Raw genomic sequence first — 9,957 nt, 5'->3', positions numbered from 1 at the left:
GGTCCCGGCCACGGTGTACCGTGGTCCCGGCGCTGCAGGAGCGCGCGTAGCTATCAGGTACGTGGCGCCATCTGGCGACGCCAAGGAGATTTGCGCATGCATTTGCTGCGCCTCAGTGATTCGTAGCTTCTCGTGTCCTAGTGTTGCTAGAACTATTGGTTGTAGCAACACTGTTTTGTCCTATGACGCCATGAAGCGTGTACTTGCGAGTTTGGCCTGTGGCGGCGATACCTGTATTTTGGTTCTTGCTCTTTTCTATGTTACAGGAGCTTTGTTGTCAGTATGAATGGCGTTTTTGTAATCAGGAGCTGGTATTCTGTCGATGCAAGTCAACTTCAATTTCTCCTCAGTGTCCCTTTAACTGTTGAACCACTGCGCCAGAATAGTATCAGAACTCAGCGGTCAACGAATGCAGAGAATGACCAATTATATATATATTATATATACCGGGTGTTTTTTTTTAGAAGGTCCAAAATTTTTAAAAACAGGTAAATTGTTTTAGATTTATTTTAGCACTGGAGCTATACTGGAGGCTACGGCGGGCACCAGGCAAGAGGAAAACTGCTTTAATTAGTTCGCTGATTAACTAAATATGTTAATTAACTTTTTTAATTTTTGTTTTAGGGGATATGTTGTATTCGCAGAATTGGAGATCGTCCTCTAAACAGTCCAACCGAGAAAAAACAACTGTAGTTAAAAATTTTTCACCACGTTACGAGGCGCGAAAAATTCACCCTGGTAGGCATCTTCACACCGTAACGCAGCGGCGGGAGCGCCTCTGACGTAGTTCACTCCGCCCTGCGCTTTGCGTCACGCGTCCCGGACTGGCGGCCTGCGCTATCGTTGCTTATCTCGCTTCGCTCCGCGGCCTCACGGAATGCCGCGCTGGAACAAAAACGCATTGACACAAAGTGCAGGGCGGAGCGAGCTACGTCACAGGCGCTCACAGACGCTTGTTACAGTGTGAAGCTGCCTACCAGGGTGACTAATTCTCGCTTCGTTAGGCGCGCAAAAAATTTTTTCATGAAAATCTTTTTTCTTGGCTGGACTGTTTGGAAGACGATCTCCAATTCTGCTAATACAACATATCCCCTAAAATAAAAATTATAAAAGTTAATTAACGTATTCAGTTAATCAGCGAACTAATTAAAGTAGTTTGCCTCTTACCTGGTGTCCGCCGTAGCCCTCAGTATAGCCCCAGGGTTAAAATAAATCTAAAAAAATTTTGGACCTTCTAAAAGAACACTCGGTATATATATATATATATATATATATATATATATATATATATATATATATGACAGCCCACCCACCGGCGGCATGTGGTTGTTTTTTCTTCTGCTTTTCTAATCAATTTTCTTTAAGCGATAACATACTCAGTAATATTCTAAATTGATCAACACCACAAAATAAATAAAAAAAAAATCCCCTGTGCCCCTTGGTTTCTGTGGCTGTTGGCTTCTGTCATATTTATAACGAGCCCCTCATTCCCCTTCCCTTGTTTGCTTAATTGCTTAGCGAGGGCCTCGGTTCTGGCAGCCTTGATGCCATAGGAGGCATAAGAGGGTTCTCACGCAGCTTCCACCCTCTCCGTTCGATGACGTTCTACGTCACACTCTGCGGTAACTCAGGACGTTCTACGTCCGCCGCTTATGAACGTGGGTGGCGCTGATGAACACTCTCAAGGTTAGGTTACTTGTAAACATAAATACCCCCGAAAGCAGAAGATTTGACAGCCGTCGCCGTAGCTCAGAGGTAGAGCACCGGACGCGTAATTCGGAGGTCGTGGGTTCGGATCCCACCGGCGGCATGTGGTTGTTTTTTCTTCTGCTTTTCTAATCAATTTTCTTTAAGCGATAACATACTCAGTAATATTCTAAATTGATCAACACCACAAAATAAATAAAAAAAAAAAATCCCCTGTGCCCCTTGGTTTCTGTGGCTGTTGGCTTCTGTCATATTTATAACGAGCCCCTCATTCCCCTTCCCTTGTTTGCTTAATTGCTTAGCGAGGGCCTCGGTTCTGGCAGCCTTGATGCCATAGGAGGCATAAGAGGGTTCTCACGCAGCTTCCACCCTCTCCGTTCGATGACGTTCTACGTCACACTCTGCGGTAACTCAGGACGTTCTACGTCCGCCGCTTATGAACGTGGGTGGCGCTGATGAACACTCTCAAGGTTAGGTTACTTGTAAACATAAATACCCCCGAAAGCAGAAGATTTGACAGCCGTCGCCGTAGCTCAGAGGTAGAGCACCGGACGCGTAATTCGGAGGTCGTGGGTTCGGATCCCACCGGCGGCATGTGGTTGTTTTTTCTTCTGCTTTTCTAATCAATTTTCTTTAAGCGATAACATACTCAGTAATATTCTAAATTGATCAACACCACAAAATAAATAAAAAAAAAAATCCCCTGTGCCCCTTGGTTTCTGTGGCTGTTGGCTTCTGTCATATTTATAACGAGCCCCTCATTCCCCTTCCCTTGTTTGCTTAATTGCTTAGCGAGGGCCTCGGTTCTGGCAGCCTTGATGCCATAGGAGGCATAAGAGGGTTCTCACGCAGCTTCCACCCTCTCCGTTCGATGACGTTCTACGTCACACTCTGCGGTAACTCAGGACGTTCTACGTCCGCCGCTTATGAACGTGGGTGGCGCTGATGAACACTCTCAAGGTTAGGTTACTTGTAAACATAAATACCCCCGAAAGCAGAAGATTTGACAGCCGTCGCCGTAGCTCAGAGGTAGAGCACCGGACGCGTAATTCGGAGGTCGTGGGTTCGGATCCCACCGGCGGCATGTGGTTGTTTTTTCTTCTGCTTTTCTAATCAATTTTCTTTAAGCGATAACATACTCAGTAATATTCTAAATTGATCAACACCACAAAATAAATAATAAAAAAAAAATCCCCTGTGCCCCTTGGTTTCTGTGGCTGTTGGCTTCTGTCATATTTATAACGAGCCCCTCATTCCCCTTCCCTTGTTTGCTTAATTGCTTAGCGAGGGCCTCGGTTCTGGCAGCCTTGATGCCATAGGAGGCATAAGAGGGTTCTCACGCAGCTTCCACCCTCTCCGTTCGATGACGTTCTACGTCACACTCTGCGGTAACTCAGGACGTTCTACGTCCGCCGCTTATGAACGTGGGTGGCGCTGATGAACACTCTCAAGGTTAGGTTACTTGTAAACATAAATACCCCCGAAAGCAGAAGATTTGACAGCCGTCGCCGTAGCTCAGAGGTAGAGCACCGGACGCGTAATTCGGAGGTCGTGGGTTCGGATCCCACCGGCGGCATGTGGTTGTTTTTTCTTCTGCTTTTCTAATCAATTTTCTTTAAGCGATAACATACTCAGTAATATTCTAAATTGATCAACACCACAAAATAAATAAAAAAAAAAAATCCCCTGTGCCCCTTGGTTTCTGTGGCTGTTGGCTTCTGTCATATTTATAACGAGCCCCTCATTCCCCTTCCCTTGTTTGCTTAATTGCTTAGCGAGGGCCTCGGTTCTGGCAGCCTTGATGCCATAGGAGGCATAAGAGGGTTCTCACGCAGCTTCCACCCTCTCCGTTCGATGACGTTCTACGTCACACTCTGCGGTAACTCAGGACGTTCTACGTCCGCCGCTTATGAACGTGGGTGGCGCTGATGAACACTCTCAAGGTTAGGTTACTTGTAAACATAAATACCCCCGAAAGCAGAAGATTTGACAGCCGTCGCCGTAGCTCAGAGGTAGAGCACCGGACGCGTAATTCGGAGGTCGTGGGTTCGGATCCCACCGGCGGCATGTGGTTGTTTTTTCTTCTGCTTTTCTAATCAATTTTCTTTAAGCGATAACATACTCAGTAATATTCTAAATTGATCAACACCACAAAATAAATAAAAAAAAAATCCCCTGTGCCCCTTGGTTTCTGTGGCTGTTGGCTTCTGTCATATTTATAACGAGCCCCTCATTCCCCTTCCCTTGTTTGCTTAATTGCTTAGCGAGGGCCTCGGTTCTGGCAGCCTTGATGCCATAGGAGGCATAAGAGGGTTCTCACGCAGCTTCCACCCTCTCCGTTCGATGACGTTCTACGTCACACTCTGCGGTAACTCAGGACGTTCTACGTCCGCCGCTTATGAACGTGGGTGGCGCTGATGAACACTCTCAAGGTTAGGTTACTTGTAAACATAAATACCCCCGAAAGCAGAAGATTTGACAGCCGTCGCCGTAGCTCAGAGGTAGAGCACCGGACGCGTAATTCGGAGGTCGTGGGTTCGGATCCCACCGGCGGCATGTGGTTGTTTTTTCTTCTGCTTTTCTAATCAATTTTCTTTAAGCGATAACATACTCAGTAATATTCTAAATTGATCAACACCACAAAATAAATAAAAAAAAAAAGATCCCCTGTGCCCCTTGGTTTCTGTGGCTGTTGGCTTCTGTCATATTTATAACGAGCCCCTCATTCCCCTTCCCTATATATATATATATATATATATATAAACGTAATTCGGTTGACACACGGTAGAAAAACAACAACTTTATTCTAACGTTTCGACCAGGGTCTGGCCTTCGTCAGAGTGATGGGGTACACGCAAAAGACACAGGGGAATGTACGCGGGGAGGGAACATTCTGATTGGCGCATCGCAGCGGCAAACGCCTCGGTATGAATCGCCAGTGAATGATAAATGTAGTCAACGAAGCACAGTCAAAAATTACTAAATCATCGTGGTGGATAACTGCAATCACATTGTGAAAAAAATGTAAATAATGCAAAAATGTTTTGGTCCTAGCTCAAATGCACAAGAAAAGTCGAACAACAACAACAACAAAAATAAAAAATAATAAAAAATAAAATCATCACACCGAGAACACAGGTGAATACTACTTTTGATTAAACAACGCCTCTTGTGAAAGGGTATGGTACTAAGATGTGGTGCTGTTTCAGAGATAAACAATTTACTAGGACAGAAAAAAGCGGCGCTAACAGTAAAAAGAGGACGAAAATGATCAGTGTAGATGAAACACGGCATGATACTATAAAGTGTTGCGGTTATGACGATAGACAAGTCAGCTTTTCAACATTTTCATTGAGACCACAAGAAACAGTATTAAATTTGTGTATAAAAATGATTCACGAACTTCGCGTTCATGATGGGTCTTGAAGCCTGATTCCAGTAAAGTTACTTGAATTTTATCGAAAGGGTGCTTAGTGCTGTTCACATGTTTAGAGATAGGAAGGCTAGGCACTGTCTTGCAATGAGCTTTGTGATTATTAAAACGATATCTGAATGGTGTTTCTGTTTGGCCAATATACTGAATTTTGCAGACTGAGCATTCAAGCATGTAGATTACGTTGCTGGTATCACATGAGTAGCTTCCCCGAATTTTCACTTTAAAGTTCGATGCAGTGCTGGAAGCCGTTACTGATGTCATCATCTGCGCGCAGACTTTGCAACGGGATTTATTACATGGATGACAGCCGATCGACACACTTGTGCTTGTTTTAGAAGAAGTGAGAATGTCACTGAGGTTTTTGCCACGGCGATAGACGACACGGGGAGCTTGTTGAAAAATGTGTTTGAGTCGATCACTTTGCATGAGAATGACATGGTGTTTTTTTCAAAATGCCCGCGACGTTTGGAGCCGATGCTGAGTGGCTTAGTACCAGGTTGATATGCGATTGATGGGATGGTTGGTGTTTTGCTTTGAGGAGTGTCTCACGGTCAAGAGGCCTGCGCGTTCTACAGCGTCGTTTATTAATCGCGCAGGATATTTCCGTTTAGTCAGGGCGTTTCGGAGGTTAGTACAGTTTCTTTCGAAGTCGCGCTCGTCAGAACATATCCGTCTAAAGCGGACAGCTTGTCCATATGGGATGCTAGTCTTCCAGTGTTTAAGGTGGCTGCTTTCGAAATGTAAGTATTGTGGTCTGTCACTGGGTTTCCGGTATAAATCTGTGCTAAGTTTGCCATTCTGTATTGAAACTGTTACATCTAGAAAACTAATTGTGGTTGCCGAGTAAGAATGAGAGAAAGTAATGGCCTCATGCCCGTTATTAAAACTAGAGATGAATGATAAAAGTTCAGCTTCACCATGCTCCCAGATAAGAAAAATGTCGTCAATGAATCTTTTGTAGTAGAAGGGTTTTAATGGGTGCGTAGCAAGAAACTGGTCTTCCAATACACCCATAAATATGTTGGCGTAGTTGGGACCAATCCGTGTGCCCATCGATGTCCCGTTTATCTGGACATAATGTCTATTATCAAATTCGAAGTTGTTAAGTTGAAGTATTAATTTCAAAATTATGGCTAGCGTGGGACCATCAACGTTAGAACCAAAGTCTTGCTTCTCAAAAGCCTGCACAGCTGACCGGATGCCGTCGAAATGGGGAATGTTAGTATAAAGCGACGCAACATCAAGGGTTACAAGAAAAGCACCATGGGGGATGCTGATGTCGGCTATCTCGGCTAGGAAGTGTGTTGTGTCCTTTATGAAGGACTGAAATGTTGCAGGAATTTTGTTGATAAGGGTGTCAACGTAGCTTGACAGTCTTTCAGTCACGGTTCCTATTCCGGAAATGATTGGCCGGCCAGGGTTGTTTGGTTTGTGAATTTTGGGCAATAAGTAAAATCTGCCTGGTACAGGGCTCAGTGGAATTATTGAATTGACTGTACTATTATCCAGTTTGTTACTGAGAATGAGATTGGACAAGGTTTTTTCCAAATCAGCTTTAAACTGAGCAGTTGGATCGCTGTCTAGGAGACGGTAAAATGAACTATCTGCAAGCTGCATTTCGGCTTCAGCGACATAATCGGTTTTGTTCATGACCACAATGGCACCACCCTTGTCAGCCGGCTTGATGACAATGTCAGTTTGAGAAGCTAGTCTTTTTATTGCTGCGGTTTCTTTTCCGGAAAGATTGCGACGGAAATTCTTTTTAGTGTTGTATGCTTCTAGCACATCCTTTTGAACTGCCTTAATGTAGATGTCAAGGCAGTTTTCTCTCTGAGTAGGGGGGGTCCAGTGATTTTGCGACGGCAAATTTTCATCTCGTTTCGGATCTTGTGGTCGGTCATGGAAGTATTCTTTAAGTCTCATATTGCGGGCAAAATTTTCTAAGTCTTTGAAGAGTTGAAACTACGCCATGTTCCAACCCTCAGGATCGCAACACTCTGGGCTCTGGAGCCTCCACTTCTAGAGCAAAAGCTTCCAGGACCAACGCTACGTCTGTTCCAACTCCAGCCGACCATGCATCGACCGAGGACAGTTACAACCTACGAAAGAAACGCCCAAACACCGTAAGAAAACCCGCCGGTTGACTAAGAAATTCGCTTCCTGACGCCAGTTTTTGTCCCATATACTCAGACAAATTCCTACGCATTAGAAAAGTTGTTGAAAAACGTATTCGTTCGCAACTTCATGTTAACACTTTAGAAAGTTATGTAGCATCCTCAACTGCTCCGCGTGGTCTCCGCGTAAATGTCAAACCAGCAACGTCCAAACTGTCCAGCAGCAACGCTGCAAAGTGGGAAAACATTTCAGCAACGGCTGCTTTAGGATTTACGCGTGTTGTTCTGGATCACCACCGATCAACCCTAAATTCACTAACAAATACAGAGAAGCAATTGCTCAACCACTCTAATCTGTCTTCCGAAGAACTAACCGCCCTTGAAGTCTACAAAGACAAAAAGTGGGCCGAGATAAATGCCATCAAGTCAAAAAAGCTTTCGCGCGACAAAATATTTCCCCTCCACGCAGTGCCAGCCTCTGCGGCCACTGCCATCTCTCTTGCAAAACTCAGTTATCAATCTATCAAACTTCACCTTGACTCCTGACGACGAGAGTGCCCTGTCACATGGTCTAAATTTCTGCCCCGCGTCCGGTGGGTTTAATGATTTTCAACTCTTCAAAGACTTAGAAAATTTTGCCCGCAATATGAGACTTAAAGAATACTTCCATGACCGACCACAAGATCCGAAACGAGATGAAAATTTGCCGTCGCAAAATCACTGGACCCCCCCTACTCAGAGAGAAAACTGCCTTGACATCTACATTAAGGCAGTTCAAAAGGATGTGCTAGAAGCATACAACACTAAAAAGAATTTCCGTCGCAATCTTTCCGGAAAAGAAACCGCAGCAATAAAAAGACTAGCTTCTCAAACTGACATTGTCATCAAGCCGGCTGACAAGGGTGGTGCCATTGTGGTCATGCCGATTATGTCGCTGAAGCCGAAAGGCAGCTTGCAGATAGTTCATTTTACCGTCTCCTAGACAGCGATCCAACTGCTCAGTTTAAAGCTGATTTGGAAAAAACCTTGTCCAATCTCATTCTCAGTAACAAACTGGATAATAGTACAGTCAATTCAATAATTCCACTGAGCCCTGTACCAGGCAGATTTTTCTTATTGCCCAAAATTCACAAACCAAACAACCCTGGCCGGCCAATCATTTCCGGAATAGGAACCGTGACTGAAAGACTGTCAAGCTACGTTGACACCCTTATCAACAAAATTCCTGCAACATTTCAGTCCTTCATAAAGGACACAACACACTTCCTAGCCGAGATAGCCGACATCAGCATCCCCCATGGTGCTTTTCTTGTAACCCTTGATGTTGCGTCGCTTTATACTAACATTCCCCATTTCGACGGCATCCGGTCAGCTGTGCAGGCTTTTGAGAAGCAAGACTTTGGTTCTAACGTTGATGGTCCCACGCTAGCCATAATTTTGAAATTAATACTTCAACTTAACAACTTCGAATTTGATAATAGACATTATGTCCAGATAAACGGGACATCGATGGGCACACGGATTGGTCCCAACTACGCCAACATATTTATGGGTGTATTGGAAGACCAGTTTCTTGCTACGCACCCATTAAAACCCTTCTACTACAAAAGATTCATTGACGACATTTTTCTTATCTGGGAGCATGGTGAAGCTGAACTTTTATCATTCATCTCTAGTTTTAATAACGGGCATGAGGCCATTACTTTCTCTCATTCTTACTCGGCAACCACAATTAGTTTTCTAGATGTAACAGTTTCAATACAGAATGGCAAACTTAGCACAGATTTATACCGGAAACCCAGTGACAGACCACAATACTTACATTTCGAAAGCAGCCACCTTAAACACTGGAAGACTAGCATCCCATATGGACAAGCTGTCCGCTTTAGACGGATATGTTCTGACGAGCGCGACTTCGAAAGAAACTGTACTAACCTCCGAAACGCCCTGACTAAACGGAAATATCCTGCGCGATTAATAAACGACGCTGTAGAACGCGCAGGCCTCTTGACCGTGAGGCACTCCTCAAAGCAAAACACCAACCATCCCATCAATCGCATATCAACCTGGTACTAACCCACTCAGCATCGGTTCCAAACGTCGCGGGCATTTTGAAAAAACACCATGTCATTCTCATGCAAAGTGATCGACTCAAACACATTTTTCAACAAGCTCCCCGTGTCGTCTATCGCCGTGGCAAAAACCTCAGTGACATTCTCACTTCTTCTAAAACAAGCACAAGTGTGTCGATCGGCTGTCATCCATGTAATAAATCCCGTTGCAAAGTCTGCGCGCAGATGATGACATCAGTAACGGCTTCCAGCACTGCATCGAACTTTAAAGTGAAAATTCGGGGAAACTACTCATGTGATTTCAAGGAGTGTACGATGGGGGGCTAGTTGGTAATCCATGTACTAAGAACGAAAACCACGCAAAGGACGATACACAGGGAAGAAGTAGAAAAAAAAAAAGCGCTCGTCCTGTCTACACTGTAAGAAATGTGTGTGAAATGACAAGCATTTTTACGGAAATTTTCTGTTGTCATACAGAGAATATCTGTTTTGCGCCCTTAACAGAAACACGTTCACGAAAAAGAAAGTAATTTTCTGTTTTTGGAGCCTCAACACGCCCATTTCACCGAAAGTTGGTGACGTCAGCACCGCCGTTACACAAAAAAGTGATCCGAAAAACCTTTTCTAC

The sequence above is a fragment of the Amblyomma mixtum genome, chromosome 3 (genome assembly GCF_055824585.1).
Source record: "Amblyomma mixtum isolate Tamu chromosome 3, ASM5582458v1, whole genome shotgun sequence".
Lineage (NCBI taxonomy): Eukaryota > Metazoa > Arthropoda > Arachnida > Ixodida > Ixodidae > Amblyomma > Amblyomma mixtum.
This window is presented reverse-complemented; position numbering follows the sequence as displayed.